This window comes from Lygodium microphyllum, chromosome 16 (genome assembly GCF_053477565.2).
Source record: "Lygodium microphyllum isolate KBCC chromosome 16, Lygodium_microphyllum_v1.1.10, whole genome shotgun sequence".
NCBI lineage: Eukaryota > Viridiplantae > Streptophyta > Polypodiopsida > Schizaeales > Lygodiaceae > Lygodium > Lygodium microphyllum.
This window is the reverse complement of record NC_141150.1, coordinates 7,079,392-7,098,829: the sequence shown is the minus strand read 5'-3', so window position 1 is coordinate 7,098,829 and position 19,438 is coordinate 7,079,392.

Genomic DNA, 19,438 nt, shown 5'->3' with positions numbered 1-19,438 from the left:
CAGCCTAGGTAACCCTACACCTTCCCCTACACGAGTAGGTCGGATCTAGAGCTGCTTGACTATGGGAAAGACCTCCAACGCTCGGCACGGCGAATTTCGTAAGGGCTGACGAAAAAATGCACCGTGCTTGGCATGTCCAAGTGACGGCGATTCTGGACCAAGTCCTAGAATGGGCCCTCAGACCACTCGACTCGGCCCTCAACTACTTGGTCCTCAGACCATTCGGCCCACTACCACTCGGACACCCACCACTCGGCCCGTCCAAACCAAGCATTCAAACTAACTTTGGAATTCGGCCCTCGGACCACTCAACTCGGCCCTCTTGACTTGGCCTCGGCCCACTCGGCCCTTGGACATCTAGGCTCGGACTGGCCGAGTTTGACATTTGGACCAATTACGTTCGACCCTTTCTACTCGGCCCTTGGATGGTTCGAATCGAAAATTCGGCCCTATTGGGCCGAATTTATGTTCCCTCAAATTTTTACCTGAAGATGGTGAAATCGACCAAGAGACCACATAGAGCCAAAACCCTATCATAGGTCGATCACTGGGTTGAATCTCAGAGCAAGTAGTTCAAAATTTGGCTATAAACGGTCTCTCAGATCACGTATGGCATTTACCGTAACGGCCATGTGGGCCGGGGGGGACTGCCCCCTGGACCCCTGCAGAGGGGGCTCTGCCCCCTCCGCACCTCCCCCAAGCAAGTTGGAGAGAAAACCCGCGCCATGACAGGTTCTCCAAATTAGACCCTAGTGTAGTAATGGCTCTACACGAACATGGATTCTCACTGACAAAAGAGCAACCAAAAGCCCATACTTGAACTGAGAGAAATAGAGACCCTAGACCCTCAATGGGTCAATCTAGCCAACAAGGGAAAGAAGGCCACACTGCAAAAACACATACGTGTTCATTCAGACTGCATCTAGTCAAAGCGGAAAGCAACAACATCAAGCTACAATAGCGAGAATGACTAGATATGACAGTCCTGACAATATATGCTCCTTGAATAGCACTGCATGAACGAGCCAAGACATCAGTGGAGAATCTGCATCTAGTCGTGCAGTTGGGGACTCAAGGGCATTTTTCAGAAGGCTTAAATTTACAAGCCAAGACCTGGAAGATGAAGACATAGTACCACCTGCTTATCTTAGGGTCAAACTCAATGCAAAAAGAGAGCATAGTGTTGATTCTCTCATTGATGAAGGAGTTGATTTCAATATATTGACTTACGAAGCATGCACTCTACTAGGTCAACCAGAGCTCAAACCGACTGATGTAACTCTTAATCCTTACGAGGGACACCCACAATCACTTCTGGGGAAGTGCAGAATCCTTATAACTATTGAAACAGAAAGCTTGCCAATCCTATTCTATGTTCCTCCAAATATCGAGAATTGTGGAAAGGAAATCCTCCTAGGAAAGCCCTTCAAAAAGGCAACAAAGTGTGAAGCCGACTATATAGCATAGAGGATACACCTAACACTACCAGGTGTGAGGATAATCACGACTTTGAGCAAGGGTGACCTCACCAAACCTCGAGGGAAGGGCAAGGAGCATTCCGACATACCAAGCAAGCCTAGTAATGAGAGCAAGGAGTTGTTGGAAGAGTTGATACAAGCGTAGGTTGAATGGAGAGAACCAGTGAGTGAGGCCATACTTGAAATAAAAAGGTTAGGGGGCAAGGCCAAGGATAGGGTTTGGACTTACAAATATTGTAGAAGACCACGAAAGAAGCCCAAGCCTTATAGGCGACGGCATCAATGGAGAGCTAGCACAACGCCACGATGGATATCCAAGGCATTGCTTCATACTCAAGGGTATTATGCAGGCAAGCGATGGAGTTGGGTACCAAAACCCCCTGCTAAACCACCTCTGCCAAAAGCCTAAATTATGTCAAAAGCAAAGAGGCGTAGGAGGAAACCTAAACAAAAATCCAAGTCTTGAACCAAAAATATTGGAGGGATTGAGCCCCTTATGATTGAAATAAAAAAACCAAACACGACCTATCAAAAATTAGATCCTCAGCCTACCATGCTTAGCAAGCAGATATCGGAGGTAACTGTCAAGCGTGCACAAGGTCCACTAGTGCCCAAGGAGCCTTTGACTTCCTAAGAGGATAATGAGCACCACAGGCACAACATCGCTCATGATAAGGCTAATTGCTCAACAAAGCTAATGACAGAATCGTCTAACAATCACGAACAAACCATTCAGCCAATGCCAAGTCCACCTAAGAGTCCTAGATCTCCTACATCCTCTTGTTCCAAACAGACATAGGAAGCACAACAGTGGTCGTCAATGGCGGCTGCTCACTCCCAAGCTCTATCTCCATCAAAGCTTCCAAATATCCAAGAGGGGGGACATGACACTAGCAGTAGCTCTCGGCCCAAGGATTTGCCTGTGCAACCCAATGTGACCAGATCAACTCATGCTCGATCTACACAGATGAATGCTCAAAGGGCAACAAAAGACGTGACCACTTCCGATCACCCTCGAGACCTGACACCGCAATCCACCAAGAGTAGCCAGCCCACTGGACTAGCCGCTACTACTTCCAATCAGGGATCACAACAGTCACAGCCCTTGGCTGTGACAATGCCCCTTGTTGAACGTGTCCTTAGCAGTTTACTTGTGAAGGAGGTGTCGCAACCAACTTCCTTGACAACTCTAGCACTTCCAAAGTGCCTAAAGCCTAGGCTGGAGGCGTTAAACACATGGGAATTGGTTGAAGAGCTAGACTCTCCCATAAGGGAGATAGTTGTATCATCACAGCCTGGCAAGGCTGGTCAGCAAGCCCCGACTATGACCCATGTGGACACACTAGAGAAAGGAAATGCTAAGGCCCAACCAAGCACAACAACGGTCGACCTAGTCCAGGGTCCTGAGTTGTTGAGAGATGCACCTTCACTGACCAAGACAAAGAGGAGAAAATAGCGAAAACAACAATAGTTGTAGGTGGTTGTGGACCCCAAGAACATTGAGACAAAGAGTGCTGGAGAGTTGATGAATAAAGCATCGAGTCCACCCACCAATGAACCCATTGATGCCTCTCCTAATAGCGGTGAAACCTCAGACACATCCATGTGCCTTGAAAGATCAAAGCAGCCGTTGCCATCAATGGTTGCTTGCAATGCTCAATTCACTGACAATGGAACTTGCATTGACCAATCAAGAGTGGACATAACGTCGTCACAACAGGGTGACAAGCCTATACCAACCACATCCAAGGAGGACCATGACACAATAACGAAGCCTTAGGAGACACATGGAGATCCCAAGAGCATAAGAAACCCTAGCATTGGCCAAACTTGCGCATCTAGACCGGAGCCCCCAGCTACACTAAAACCTAGGAAAACTCCTAGAACCTTGCATGAGATGGCAATCAAGTAAGCCCTCATTGAACATAGAAGCATCACTGAATGCTTCACCGAGTTGGATGCTAAGCTCAAAGTGTTCGCACGTGTCTATGTCTTGGCAGACATGCGTGCATTCCCTAAAGAGCAGCTTGAAGAATACTTGCCATTTCCCTTATCTTGGGAAGAGCAAGAACATCTTGACGACAGGCTCCTGTATGAAGGCATGCGGCTCATCTCTGGTGAGGAAGCCAACGAACTGCGCTTAATTGTCACGTTCAAGGATGCGCTCTGCCAACCAAATCCCTTAGAATTAGAACAATTGAAGCGACTAATAGAGGGCCGAAGCCAATTTGAACAATGTTGGTGTGAGAACCGAGTTGCAATGGCCGAACTAGGAGCCTAGATCATGACAGTCTCAAAGGAGCAATTGGCCAAATGGTAGTCTCAAAGAGACCCAACCTATGTGGCACCAACTTCCCTTCGAGTGCTAACTGCCATTCGGGGTACGGACTTAGCTGAACCTAGCCAAGAGGACTCGCTCTTTGATAAGGTTCTCACTAAAGAGGAGTTACATGTCACCAGTAGACTTGGATAAGCTTCTATGCTACTCGATGTTGCAAAATATCTATCGGTATTGAGTAAGCTGCCACGGGTACTGGATGCGTGTGCCACGCTCCAGTACAATCCGGAGTTCTATAACTAGTTTTTATCCTCATAAAGTGACATGGATCTAGGGATATGTATATAAATAAACAATAAATTTTGTCACCCTGAATAGACACTATCAACACACACAAGCAATAATAGTCAAGCGCAGACAGAAGAGATGGGGCCAACAGTCTAGGCTCGTTCGGTCCCCCTCTCACATAACCATTTCCCCTTCCGGAAGAAGGGCATGCACCCCGCATTGCCGCCATGGAAATCCCTGACCAACATCTCTGATGATGTAAGCAGGGTGCAGTCCCTTTCTGTACACCTTTCCCTTTCCGTTCTATCCTTCTGAGGATGAGCCCTACCCAATTCCATGACCACCAGCCGATGTGGCTCGGTATGAGCCAAGATCTGCTAATGGCTAGAGGCTAAATGGACATCATCATGGTGGACATCCCTCTACAATGAGCACAACACATTCCACCCCTCCTCTTCTAGTCATATGCATTTGATAACCCACACTGTAATCCCTCCCATGCGAACGATCTTATTCCGTATCAAGGCCTAACCCTTGGTTTGCATCTTGCAGGCCCCCCACAAGGAAAACATGGAGAACCTCGGGTAGCTGGCTTATAGAGACGCTCTCAGTGGACGACGGGAACATGCAGCACATGCCCGTTCACCCGTGCGCTACGTGCCCACTCTCAAAAGATATGCAAAGAAACGAGGTCCTAAATGACACTGCCCCGAACGAAGGCCGAAGAATCCTCGGGCCAGAAAATTCAAAGCTCAAAGAAGCACACGAGATGTGGTGGCACTAGTTGCAGACACCCCAACGAATGCTCGGGCACCAAGTGTTCAAGGGCAAAAAGGGCAGCTCGGGAAAGGGAAGAATTCAATGAATTATTTAAAGGCATTTTGGAAACGGTGGTGGCCCGAGACTATACCATTCATATCCCGGCCGACATGTTCCCTGCCCAACCTCATGGGAGCCCCGCACCAGCAGAGCCCCAGTCGCTTAACCACCCCGACTCACCTCGCCTAGTGCAAATCGACTAAGCCCCTATGATGTACAAGTAGCTTGACAAGTCATCATGCCATAACTTTTTGTCTTTTGATGAGTAAAGGGGCAAGCTCCCCACTTGTACACACTTCTTTTACCTATCGTTAATGTATGTGACCTTAACAAGCAATGGAATAGACATTGCAATAGACATCATAGCATTCTGAAAAATTATGTCTTAACATGATTGCATTTGTTCGATGTACTTAACGCAAGCAAGCATATACTCTCACGAAGTGACAAGTGGATGCAGGATGACACAGGTCTTCGTGCAAACGTGTTCAACCAGCCAAGCCACCGCAAGACCACCAACCGCACAAAGAACCGCAACAAAGCCACGCTACTTAACGCGATAAATCACCCTTGCGAGTGCCCACATCGCACGAACCAAAGCATAGTCATGGGCTATACTCTCTTCTTGAGCCAAGCTCTATAATGAGCTCACGACGGGTGTCACCGCAATCGCACCAATATCGCAACAACGACTCCCCTAACAATGAGGCTAGGGAAAAATCATCACTGTCATATCCATTTCCTGAGTCTCCAAGACTTGACATTCCCAACCCATTGAAAGGCTCATAGCCTCCGCATATTGCAATGGTTGTACTGTGGCAAAAAAAAAAGGGGACGAAAAGAAAAGAAAAGAGAAGAAAACAAAAGAACGAAAAAATTAAAAACACCCACGATCACAGCACTGCACCTGGGGGTCCTCAAATTAGGTGCGTCCAGTGCCCTTGGTTAGCTGGCTCCGTCCCTAGTCCCCTAGCCCCCTAGCGCCCCCCACAATAGTTCAGGGCACATCAAGGGCAGGACAAACCTACGGAGTTTGTCTCACCTATAGTTAGACCTGTCACCCTGACCCATTCACACAATTCCCTCTTACACTCTGCCTTAAAACCATGGCAATCAATTGGGGCATGCACCGCACGAATGGCCATGAACAGTACACTGTCCTCATTGCACAGGCCCAATGTCTACCACCTACGGATAGTACACTGTCCCTGTGTTCTATCCTGCTAAGTCGTGCAATCACAGTGCAAAGGATGTCGCAACCACCTTCACGTGTACTTCTTCCCCCATGGACCGCTTTGCTTCATCCACACGATGTTATGAGAAACCAGCCCATGGTCTTCTACCTACGTAATATCTAAGTATGCACGAGCACTCACATAATATCTGCACTGAAGTATATGCACAGTTTGGGTCCTCAAGTGCAGGACAATACTCTCAGCTTGCTTAGAGTTCGACCTGTCTCCTAAACTAATTGAACTATGTCTTGTGCACAATACAGAAGACTAGCACTACCCCTAGGGAGAAATCACCTACGAGAGGTTTTCAATTACAGGTATTAAAGACTCCAAAGAGGGTGTCGTTCCATCTTCATTGACAGTCAACTCTACATTCCTCTCCGTATCACCCTGTAAACTTGCCAGTGTACTTCATCCGGGCAGCCCCCCCAAACAATAGCCCCACCCCCAACTCCCATTGCCCTACCACCTACCACTTAGCCCACTAACGTGCCCTCAATAATCTTCCTCCCCACCTCTACCAACATTCCACCATGGCAACCATAGACGCCCTTGCCACCCACGTCTTTGGTGCATGCTAACGCCTGCTACCTACGACGGTGAGTGCCATGGGATTGGCACTCGTCTAGGAGGGGGTAATGTTAACCCCAACACGATTAAAGCAAAAGGAAATAAAAAAGACATTGGGCAAAGGCGGAAAAAAGGTAGCCCGACAAAAGAAAGAAGAGGAGAAAAGGCCAAAAGCACAGGGGCAACCCTAAAAAGTCCAAGGCAAATGCAAAAGGGGAAAGGTGCATTTTAAAGTACAAAGGCACATCCTGAAATCTTGTAAAAGAGTGCCAGACGGTGGAAAATCCGGAAAGCTAAAACAGAAGATAAAGACAAAGGCCAAGGCAAAGAGAAACGGAAGACAAAGGCGCACAAGGAAAAGAGCAAGTCAAAACTTTTGTGAAAGAGCGCAAGCGCATCATGGGTGAATTCAAGGAGCGCCTGGCTCTCACCCGTGCAATTTGTAAATGTAGACGAGCGGTGGAACGGAAGCTAGGAAAATAGAAGGACAATGGGAAAAAGGGCCTAGCCTACAACTGGCCATGTAAAAAAGGGGATGATCGCCCAAAAAGGGATGTAGGGTTTTGTATATAAAGTTGAAAAGTGAATGAGAAGCTCATTCTTGTGTGTGGCAAAAATTGGCTCTCTTCTTCTTCTTATTCTTCTTCTTGTTCTTGCTTGCTTGAGCTTGTGCTTGAGAGAGGGAGTGAGTGTGTGAGGGTGAGGGACCGGGGAGGAGAAGATCTCCATCTTCTCCTCTCTTCTTCTCTTCTATTCTCTTCTCTTGTCTTGCTCGCGACTATGGAGCTTGGAACGTGGAGCTTGAGGATGGAGCTTGCTTGAAGCTTGCACTTGGATCATGGAGCTACCGGAGTGCGCGGGAGAGGAGGTAACTCGAACAGCATGGAGGTAAGCTCACTACACCCTTAGATATGGATGGCGCGTCGGCTACGTGAGAGGTAGCCATTAGTGCTCGGCTTGGAATGCTTGAAACAATAAGCGGTCCGTGGGTCTTGGTGGTTGAGTGAAAGCTCCCATAGCTTACAATACGACATTCAAGAGAGCTACGAGCCACACCCCGTTCAAGCTGGTATATGGGAAAGAGTGTGCCTTACCATTGGAAATAGATCTTCCCACTATGTGATTTTCTCACAATCATTTGTTGGGCGAGGTAAAAGCATTGTAGAAAAGAAATATCAAAGTCATAATTTTGTAAGGTTTCCACCCATCGCCTTTACTTAGGAGTCAAAGTGGATTGAGTCAAGAAGTACTAGAAGACTCAGTGGTTGCTTTTTACTTGGAAGTGGTTGCCATACAAATAACGATGCCATTTCTTGAGGCATGGAGGATAGCCAACATCTCCTCATCATATACATTCATTTGCATCTCCTTCTTATCAAGCTTGCAGCTCTCAAATGCAATTACGCCATGCTCTTGCAACAATACTGCACGAATACCTTGCCATTGGCATCACAATGAATGGTAAACATCTTAGAGAAGTCATGGCAAACAAGGATGGGGGCCGAAGTAAGCACGTTCTTTAACTGTTTGAAGCTATGATAAATAGTGGCATCCCAAAAGAATGACTCCTTTTTTAATCGATCTGTCAAAGGTGCTAGAATGGTGGCATAGTGCTTAATGAAGCTTCTATAGAATGAAGAGAGGCCAAGAAAGCCATGCAAAGAAGTGGTGGTGGAAGGAGTGGGCCAGTCCCTAACACATTGCACCTTCTTTGAGTCAACCTGTATGCCATTTTTGCTCACAATGTATCCCAAGTACTCCATAGATGTCTACATGAAGGTGCATTTGCTCTCCTTAGCAAAGAGTCAATGCTCTCTCAATATTTCAAGCACCCTTTTGACATGTGTCATGTGCTCCTTTGATGACTTACTGTAAAAGAGGATGTCATCAAAGAAAACAAGCACAAACTTGAACAGAAAGGGTTGAAGGATTTTGTTCACGAGGCTTTGAAATGTAGTAGGGGTGTTAGTCAACCCAAAGGGCATCATTAGAAAATGATAAAGTCCACAATCATTTTTGAAGACCGTTTTGACCTCATCTCTCTCCCTCATACCAATTTGATGGTAGTCAAAGTCCAAGTCAATCTTAGTGAAAAAGCATGCCCCTTTCAACTCATCCAACAAGTCATTAGTCCGTGGGATAGGGTAATAGTTCTTCACCATGATTTTGTTCAAATCTCTATAGTCAATGCACATGCAAAAGGAGCCATCTTTCTTCTTGACTAATAGGACAAGGGATGCATAGGGAGAAGAGCTTGGTTCAATGAAACCCATCTCCATCAACTCCTTGACTTTCTTTGCAACCTCTTCATGCTCACACTTAGAGAGTCTACAAGGAGGCTTGTTTACTGGCTTGGAATGGGGCTCTAAGTCAAGTGGGTGGTCCACTGGCCTTTTAGGGGGAAGGGTTGTAGGCATCTACATACTTATTCTCAGCATTAGAGCCAAATGTTGTCCCAAAAGTGCCCATTTTTCTTTCAACATGGAAGGCAAGGTAAGTGGGTACTTTGGGGTTGTTATTAGGCATAGAAGTGCCTCAGAAACCACCTCTGTATGGGACTGATCGTGAAGGGATGTAGAATTGTCTAGAACCTTGCTGAAAATGTTCATTCTTACGGTACTTTCTTGCATATCTCTCAGCTAGTTGAATTGCATCAAACAATGTGGTAGGTTTTTGGGCCATGGCATCTACCGATAGGCTCGGTTCCAAACCATAGATATACTTGTGCAATTTAGCATCAAAGCTAATGCTCTCCACATACATGGTCAAGTTCATGAATTGATTTGTGTACTCACATACAGTGAGGTTACATTGGTCAAGAGTGTACCACCTTCTTGCCAACCGCTCTTGTTCCACAAAAGACATAAACACTTGAACCATATGCATTTTAAAATCTTCCTAGTCAATGAACTGATGATTCTCATGATTGATATATTGCCACCATGTGTGGGCAAATCCTTCTAAGTGGAGAGAAGCAAAAAGTATTTTATGATCATCAGTGCAGAGGTAGATATTGAAGTAAAACTCCAACTTGGATGTCCATTTCTCCAAGTCAGATGGTGAGGGAGACTGCCCATTGTACTTCGTTAGGATGATCTTGTCATGCAAATCATGAGGGCCATGCTGCCCATGAAACCCTTGCTGTGGTCATACATCTCATGGTGGCCATATATACCTTGATGTCCATACATCCCACATGGTGCATCTATTCCATGTTGTCCATTATAGCCAAGCTGTCCATGATTGCCATGCTGGCCATTCATTGTCAAGATTGTGGGAGAGAAGGAAGGAGTCTCACTTGTAGCTTTCTTGCTTGCACAATGGGGGAATACACACAAGGGTGGAGGCTGAAAACAATTTTCCTCTTCTTAGTTGTGTAAGCCAAAAGAACTCTCTTACAAAGAAATAGAAGAACCCTATATATGGGTCTCAAACCAAACTCAACTAACTAAGGTGGCATACTAACTGAGCCACGAACTAGAGTAGATCAGGATAGCTATCATGTAGCTATTATTCATGGGCGGTCTACCAACCGCGTCTGCAACTGACACGTCAGTGACATAAATACACAACGGTCACCCTGGCGTATCACGAGTGGAGCTCGATATCTCAACACTCCCCCTCGAGCTCAATCCCAATTCCTGCACACCAAGCAGGTCTCTGAACTTGCGCAGCTTCTCTGCGCCCAATGCCTTCGTGAATATGTCAGCTACCTGATCCTCTGTGCTGACATAAACTAGATCAATAAGACCTAGTAAAACCCTCTCTCGCACATAGTGATAATGCACCTCAATGTGCTTTGTTCTAGCATGATAGACTGGGTTATTTGCCAAGTGTATACTACTCATGTTGTCACAATAAATGACAACTGGCCCATCTGTAGACTGATGCATATCATAAAGTAGCTTATGCAACCAAGCTACCTCACATGCAGGCATTGCTGCACCCCTGTACTCAGCCTCTGTGCTCGACAAGGCAACTGTAGGCTGTTTCTTGCTGCTCCAAGTGACTGCAGCACTCCCAAAAGCGAACACATATCCACTGGTAGATCGTCTATCAGAAATACTACCAGCCCAATCAGCATCAGTGTATCCATGCAGCTGTATTTGAACCCCAGTCTCATAAAATAGTCCATACTGCAATGTGGACTTCACATACCTGAGTATGCGTCTAGCCGCATCCAAATGCGATTTCCTTGGAGCTTGCATAAACTGACTTACCAATCCAACAACATAGCTCAAATCTGGCCTGGTAATAGTCATATAAATCAAGCTTCCTACTATGCGTCTGTACATAGTAGGGTCTTCTAGAAGCTCACCTGCATCTGCGCTCAGCTTCACATTCTGCTCCAAAGGAACTGAAATAGGCTTATAGCCTGTCATCCCATATTTGGACAGCATGTCCAATCCATACTGCCTCTGCAAGAGCTGTATCCCACTTGGTGATCTAATCACCTCAATGCCCAAGAAATAACGCAGCTCTCCCAAATCCTTCATCTCAAACTTCTGCTTCAATAGCATTTTCACATGAAGGATATCTTCATCACTGTCACCTGTCATAATCAAATCATCAACATAAATGACAAGCAGCATAATACCTTTCTCTGTTTTTCTCACATAAAGTGAGAAATCTGCCTTGGAAATCTGAAAGCCAATAGTAATAAGATACTGTCCTATCTTGTCAGACCATGCTCTAGGTGCTTGCTTCAAGCCATACAAGGCTTTCTTCAACCTGCAAACAAACTCAGGATGAACAGCATGCACATAACCTGGTGGCTGCTCCATATAGACCTCTTCTTGCAAATCACCATGCAAGAAGGCATTCTTTACATCCATCTGATGTAAAGACCATCCCTTTGATGCAGCCATAGCAATGACCGCTCTTACGGTTGCCATCCTTGCAACCGGACTGAATGTTTCTTCATAGTCAATACCATATGTTTGTGCATACCCCTTGACTACTAATCTTGCCTTGTATCTGTTCACAGAACCATCTGCATTGTGCTTCACCTTATAAACCCACTTACAGCCAATTGCATTTTTACCTTTAGGCAAAGGTACCAATTCCCATGTAGCATTAGCTTCCAAGGTATCCATTTCTTCATCCATGGCTTTCTCCCATTTTTCTTTTCCCATGGCTTCCTCAAAAGAAGTGGGTTCTGGTTCCTGTATCACTTTGACCATATATGCATAGTGAATGGCTGTAAATCCATCATATTTCAGCCTATCCACAGGATACCTAGCTCTCGTAGACCTGTGCAAAGTAGGTTCACTCCCAGGTGCTCTCAAAACATCCCTGGTCTTCCTTACTCCAGGTGTAACAATAGAAGGAATACCCAACTCATCATCAATGCTCTATTCTGAGCCACTGGATTCACCATCCACATAAGAGTGACCTACATTCACATCAAACATGGGCTGATCAACCTTCTCTTTTCCTTTTCATGATACATGCATACCACTATCTGCATTACTTTGAGAAGATTCTCCTGATCTCAATCTGCCTATCCATGGCGAAGAATGTGAACCACTGCTAGAGGACGCTCCAGGTCCACTAATATTTTGTGACTGCTGCTGTGAATTCTGTGCAGCATTACCATTTTGTGCATCTACATCATCAATCACATTTACTGGTTTATACCAGCTACTCATCTCATCAAAAACAACATCTCTGCTCACTGTAAACTTACGAGTAGAAGGGTTATAGCATCTATACCCTTTTTGCTGTAGAGAGTAACCAATAAAGATGCACTTCTCAGCTTTTGGATCCAACTTGGATCTCAACTCATCTGGCACATGTACATAGGCAATGCAACCAAAAATTTTCAAATGAGAAATATCTGGTTTCCTACCAGTATACCTCTCCTCTGGAGTCATTCCATGTATTGCTGTAGTGGGAGTCCTGTTCATTATGTAGACTGCTGTAGCAACTGCTTCAGCCCAATAAAAATCTGGCAAGTCTTTTTCATTGAGCATGGCACGAGATACCTCTCCAATATGCATGTTTTTCCTTTCTGCAATTCCATTTTGTTGTGGGGTATGACTGCATGAATATTGCTGCTTTATGCCATGCTCCTGTAGGAACCTTGCAAACTCATTTGAGAGGTACTCTCCCCCTCCATCTGACCTTAGGCATTTTATCTGCAAGCTTGTTTCTTTTTCAACCATAGCTTTAAGAGTTTTGAAATGCCCAAAAACTTCACTTTTCTTTTTCATAAAATACACCCAAACTTTTCTGCTATAGTCATCAATAAAAGTGACAAAATAATGACAGCCTCCAAGAGATGCAGCTTTAGTTGTCCACACATTAGAGTGGATTAATTCCAATGGCTTCTTACTCTCTTGAACATGTCTAGGAAATGGTTTCCTTGCATGTTTTCCAAACTGACAGGCTTCACATACCTTATGCATTTCTGCAACCTTGAATTTGGGCAATCCTGGAACAATGTTTTGGGCCTGCATTGATTTAAGTCGCTGTACATTAACATGACCAATGCGTTTATGCCAGATATCAATATCTGCAACTACACTGGTCCCATGTGCAAACATTGTTGCACTCAATTCAGACATGTCTGCATCCAACGTAAACATTCTGCCCTTCTTCTTTCCTTTTGCTATCAAGCGACCTTTATTTTTCATATCCTCAACAAAGCATCCATGAGGATTAAATCTGACCTGCAAGCCCTGTTCAACCATTTGACCAACAGAAACTAGATTCTTGGTGATATTCGGGACATGAAATACATCGGACAGGTATTTCTTTTTCCCATCCTGCATAGACAAATGAAATTTTCCAATTTGCACAATAGGATGTGCAGTATCATCACCAGTCTCCACAAATCCTGGTTTTTCCATTTTCCTTGCATCCTCCATCCATTCTACATGACCTGTCATGTGGTTTGATGCACCTGAGTCAACATACCATACATCATTGCTTTCTTTTGCACTTGTCACAGAATTGTTCATGTGCTGCACCATGAACAAATGCTCATTTCTGTCATCACCCTGTCTACTAGAAGATGCATAATTTCCTTGTTGTAGTTTTCCATTCATGATGTCATTCTGCTTTTTATAGCAGTCTTTAGCCATATGACCCATTTTACCACAGTAGTAGCATTCAACATTACTGTTTGCATTTTGGCCTTTTTGCCATCCACCACGACCTCTTTGGCTCCCCCTGCCTCTAGAGTTACCATGTCCTCCTCCATAGAATTGGTTTTCTTGAGCTTGCTGCATATTCTGATTTCTACCACGGCCTCCAAATCGGCCTCCTCTACCTCTGCCTCTACCTCTTCCAGCATTTGAGTAGAAGACATCTTCTTTTGAAGTTCCTCCTGAAGAAGATGCGCCACCATTTCTCTGCTCCTCAGAAATTAGAAGAGCAATCAACTCCTCAAAATCAGGAAATCTTTCACGGACGGAAATGGATGTCCGAAACTGCGCATAATCCTTTCCTAGACCATTCAAGGTCACAGAAACTAAATCATCATCTTCCACTGGCGACCCAATGGAAGCAAGTGCATCTGCAATCTTCTTCACCTTCATGTGGTAGTCATTGATGCTCATATTTTCTCTTTGTACATTATGCAACTCTTGCTTGAGCTGCATTTTCCTGGCTTGAGTATTTGTGCTATACATTTTTGACAAAGTATCCCATGCCTCCTTTGGCGTACTTGCATCCTGGATATGCACAATCATAGAGTCTGAAATACTGATAGACAGCCAGTACATAACTTTCCTAGCTCTCTCATGCCATGCTTTAAATGCCTGCATTTGCTGTTGATTGGGAACATCAGGAAGAACTGGTTCTTCTTCATTTCCTGCAACAAATTCCCAATATCCTTTTCCCATAAGGAAATTCGTCATTCTAAACTTCCATGCTTGGAAGTTGTTCTTGTCAAGCTTTTCAGTGACAATCTGTGAAAGAGAATCAGACGCCATTACAGAATACTGCAAAAAATTCTGTCACTGCAAAAAACACAGCTTCACCCTCACAAGGGCAGATCTGCAAAATTGGCGAAAGTGATATTTGACCACACAGTCACTTCCTAGTGACGATTTTGCATAAACAGGAACCAAGGATGATTCTGAAACTCCCAATGTCTCTGCGCACAAGCATACGATGCAATTTCTACAGTAACTTTTCACCGACCTGTAGAACAGTGGTCGCACAGCATAAAACAAGGCCTTTTTCTGAGTGCGTGCAGAAAACTTCCGCCTCCAAAACAGGCCCCGAAATGGCCTCAAATCAAAAAAACAGGGTCGCCAAGGGCTAAAGGCCTTTCCCGCACCATATACTGCCCTCTTGCTTCACCACGAGGGACGTCTCAACCTGAGACAATGCACTCCAGAACACCGCGAGCTTGGCTTGCTTTCTTGAGCTCCTTACCACGAACAAGGCTCTGATACCATGTCAAGATTGTGGGAGAGAAGGAAGGAGTCTCACTTGTAGCTTTCTTGCTTGCACAATGGGGGAACACACACAAGGGTGGAGGCTGAAAACAGTTTTCCTCTTCTTAGTTGTGTAAGCCAAAAGAACTCTCTTACAAAGAAATAGAAGAACCCTATATATGGGTCTCAAACCAAACTCAACTAACTAAGGTGGCTTACTAACTGAGCCACGAACTAGAGTAGATAAGGATAGCTATCATGTAGCTATTATTCATGGGCGGTCTACCAACCACGTCTGCAACTGACATGTCGGTGACATAAATACACAACGGTCACCCTGGCGTATCACGAGTGGAGCTCGATATCTCAACATTCATACCATATTGTCCATGATGGCGTTGATTCATATAGGGTGCATGGGGGCTCCTAGGGAGAGTGGGGGAATTTCGACCAAGGGTGGGAGAGGGCCTCAGTGGGGTGTTGGCTACATGGTTGATGAGGGAGTTCAATAGGGGCTCATCATGTGCATGAGAGGGTTTACTAATCTCATAGGTAGAAGGGGGAATTCCCTTAGTACCAAGTATACCCTGTGGACCATGCAATGACTCCTGATGTGGAGGACGTCTAGATTCATGCCTAGTGTCATTGACCTTCTCTTGGGATAAAGTGGTAGCTAATTGAGCAACAAGAATAGTGAGCTGCTCCAAGGTCTATTGAGTCCTCGAGTTTGAGAGGGCCATGTGCTCGATGGCTTCATCAAACTTGGACATCATTTGGTGGTGGTTGGTGACCATGTCATTATGTCATTCCATGTGACAAAGCTCATGCTGACATAGGGTGTGATTGAGCAGGGTGTATGGGTCTAATTTGGGCATTTCCTCTTGTACATCACCATGATAATCTTGCACCAAGCTTGGTTCATCATTCATAGAGATCTGAGAGTCTCTAATCTCCCTTTGGAGTTCCTCATGGGCCTTACTTTTTCCTTTTTGTCTAGCCATCTAGATGCAGTCCACAGGACCTACTGTCAGTAAATGAGACGTAACTTTTGTAGAAAAATTTGATTGATGATATTTTTCATTCAAGTTGGAGGGGACAAAGTCCTCTTCAAGATGAGCTATTAAGCTTTGTGACAAAAAATTATCAAAATTTTCTACAATGGAATTATAATGTTTGTCTTGGACTGGTTTGCACCCTGTCCACAGTGACCCTAGTGCACAAAAATGGGCATAACTTCCAAACCGTAGCTTTGATTGGGGAGACTTTTGATTCAAACCAGAGGAGACAAAGCCCTCTTCAAGGTGAGCTGTAGGGTTCACTCCCAAATTCAAAACATAATTTTTTGTAATGGAATCTTCTTGACTATCTTGCCGATTTGTGATAAAAAACAGTGTGCCTGTCTCTTATTGCAATAGCTTTATATGGATGGAGCATAGTTTGAGAGGCCTAATCAGTAACATGAATAGTATATTGAGCATACTGAGAATTATCCCAAGCATCATTGCATACCCATCTACTTTTCCATCAATGCATGAGTGAATTCACTGCCATACATCTCTTCTAACTACATGCACTTTGAGTGTCATATATGGGTGCCATTAGCATTGAGGAGGTGTCCAAAGGGAATCATTGTATTAGGGACAGTGGAGATCATGGGGAAGTACCTGCACATGCATAAAATTATTGGGCTCTAGATCACTAGGAGGTGGGCAAAGTTCCCCCCAGCTGGGTTGTGCGCCCCTTCAGGGTCATAAATGGTAAGGGAGGGTCGCCTCTCTTTTGTCTTACCATCTTGCATGGCATCGGCATTTTTCCTCAACCGGAGTATACATAGCAAACATTTTTATTAAGAAATCAACATGAGATATATCGTAAAGGAGACATTGAACCTTTTCATGAGATGCAAGGAATGAACAAGGGTTGGGGTAGGGGTTACCTTGGCAGTCTAGTGACTTACTAGCTACTACTTACCCAATTACAATGGCTATTACTCACTTTGAGGCTTATCCAAGGTCACAAGTCAAGATGGGGGTTAATGTAAGCTTGAATTTTAGGATTAGTTATGATGCATGCATACAAGAGGGATTGAACTACTAAGCCTATGCAATGTTTAATCCCTCCAATAAGGGATTAAGCTCAACAAGTGGATAAATTTGAGAGATTAAGATCAAATTGGCATACCTCTTCAATGCTTGGGAGACGGTTGAAGCATAGCTCATCATGATGCCCATTTTCTCTATCAATTAAGCCCAGTTGCTTGGGGCATTCCCATGGAAGAAGTCTCTAGCATTCGAATGCTTCCATTGATGAGGAGGCTCATGTGCTTGTTTCTAGCTTGAACCTCAAAAATGGAAAGCTTCAAGTGAAGCTTTCATGGCTGTCGACAAGAAATCTATGCTTGCTAAGCTCCATGTGTTCAATCCAGGTAAGAAAGAGGAAAAAAAGGTAAGGGGGGGGACTTGATTGGCCGAGCTCTAGGGTTGTGGGTTGGATCAAGAGCTTGGACTAAGCAGTAATGGCTGCCCACATGCAGTGTATAGCAGGTAAGGAATTCAACTGGGGGTTCAATGTTAGGGGAGGTGGGTCAAATCTTGCTGAGAGGAAGGTTCATCCCTTGCCTCAGGAGGCCAAGAGTGCCAAGGGGAAGGCCAAGAGTAGGAGAAGGAGGGAGGGCTAGGGGCAGCAGCACAATTTGCGCTACAAATTGCGGGATGCTGCCTGCTGCCTCCTACTTGTGGCAAGGTTTCCATGGTCACCTAGGTACTCCAAATGGAGTTGGGGATTAGGGGAATCGGGTTTAGGTGTTGGTTGATGCCTGGAGTTATCTGGAGCAAGTTTGTATAGGTTGCATGGGTTGGCAGGCATGGCATCTTCTTGTAGGAGAAGAGAGAGAAGGAGGGCTAGAGCAAAGAGTAACTCGGGTTTTGCCCTCTTCCAACTCTTGGAACTCTAAACTTGGCCTGGAACCCCTAAAAATTAATGACTTGATCTTTTAACCTTTTTACCTCTAAACATGTCTGAGTCTCCAGCCATAACTCCTGCTTGCTCCAAAAAGTTGAGATTAAATGTAGTCATTCTTGTTGTACCTGTACCTGTACCTGTTACATGAGTAACTAAGGTTTTTGGGATTTGAAAAGGGAGAAAGGGAAAAGAAGAAAAGGACCAAAGCCTGAAGCTCTGATACCACTTGTAATGAATGAAGCTGAGAGCATAGAGGAGAAGAGCTAAAGAGAGAGAAAGAGAGTAAGAAGACTAGAAGAGGAGAGAGAAATACAAAAAAGAGGACAGAGAAAGATAGAAAAGAGGAGAGAAGGAAGGAGGAAGTCATGGAAGCTGGAGATGAAGGTGAAGATTATATTCTTGATAATAATTGGTTGCCCTAATCTGGGACTCTTACACCTTATATACCCCAGTCAGTGTGACTAGGTATCTAACCCCTAGTTTGTATGTATCTTGCTTGTTACATGTTTTTGGTGTAGCACTTGATGTTGGAACCATTTCCAAAGCTATCTACACATGTACGAATACGCATGTCAGATATAAGTGTCATTGAAAGACTTAGTGTAGGGGTGTATGCCGTATATAAGAGAGAGAGAGAGAGAGGAGGATATATAAAGCATGTGCATGAGAAAGAGAGAGGGAGATAGAGAGCATGCGTGTATGTGTGAGCACCAAATATATAAAGTGTTTGGGATATATATATATATATATATATATATATATATATATATATATATATATATATATATATATATATATATATATATATATATATATATATATATAGTGTAGGAGGAAGAGAGCAAAATAGGAAAATAGAGAGAGAGAGAGAGAGAGAGAGAGAGAGAGAGAGAGAGAGAGAGAGAGAGAGAGAGAGAGAGAGAGAGAGAGAGAGAGAGAGAGAGAGGGAGCCGCAAGAGGGGGGAGGTGTGCTTGTTATATTTTTCTACACCATACCAACGACCCCTTCTTTGGCAACAAAATGATCCTAGTCCACATGCACTTTCTCTCTTCAACCATCTTGGCCCACACACACTCTCACATATCCTGGACCCTAAACCCAAATAACTAACATAGATGCAGGCACCGACGACCCCATTCTCAGCAACAGAACGATCCTAATCCACATGCAGTTGCAAGCATGCATCAAAGACCAGTTGGAAACGTAGAAGGTGAGTGCTTGTAAGAGATGGTAGCATGATTTAGATTATGGTTTTTATTTTTTTACATTGATATGGACATTAATTACTACATCATCTCATTCAAATGAGAACATCCACCCCTTTCCCACCCATCCCATTATGTCATTTGGTTTCCATGCGTAGAATTAGATAAGTCATATCGAGGTACAAGCAACTCTCAGAGACCTTTTTTAGCAAC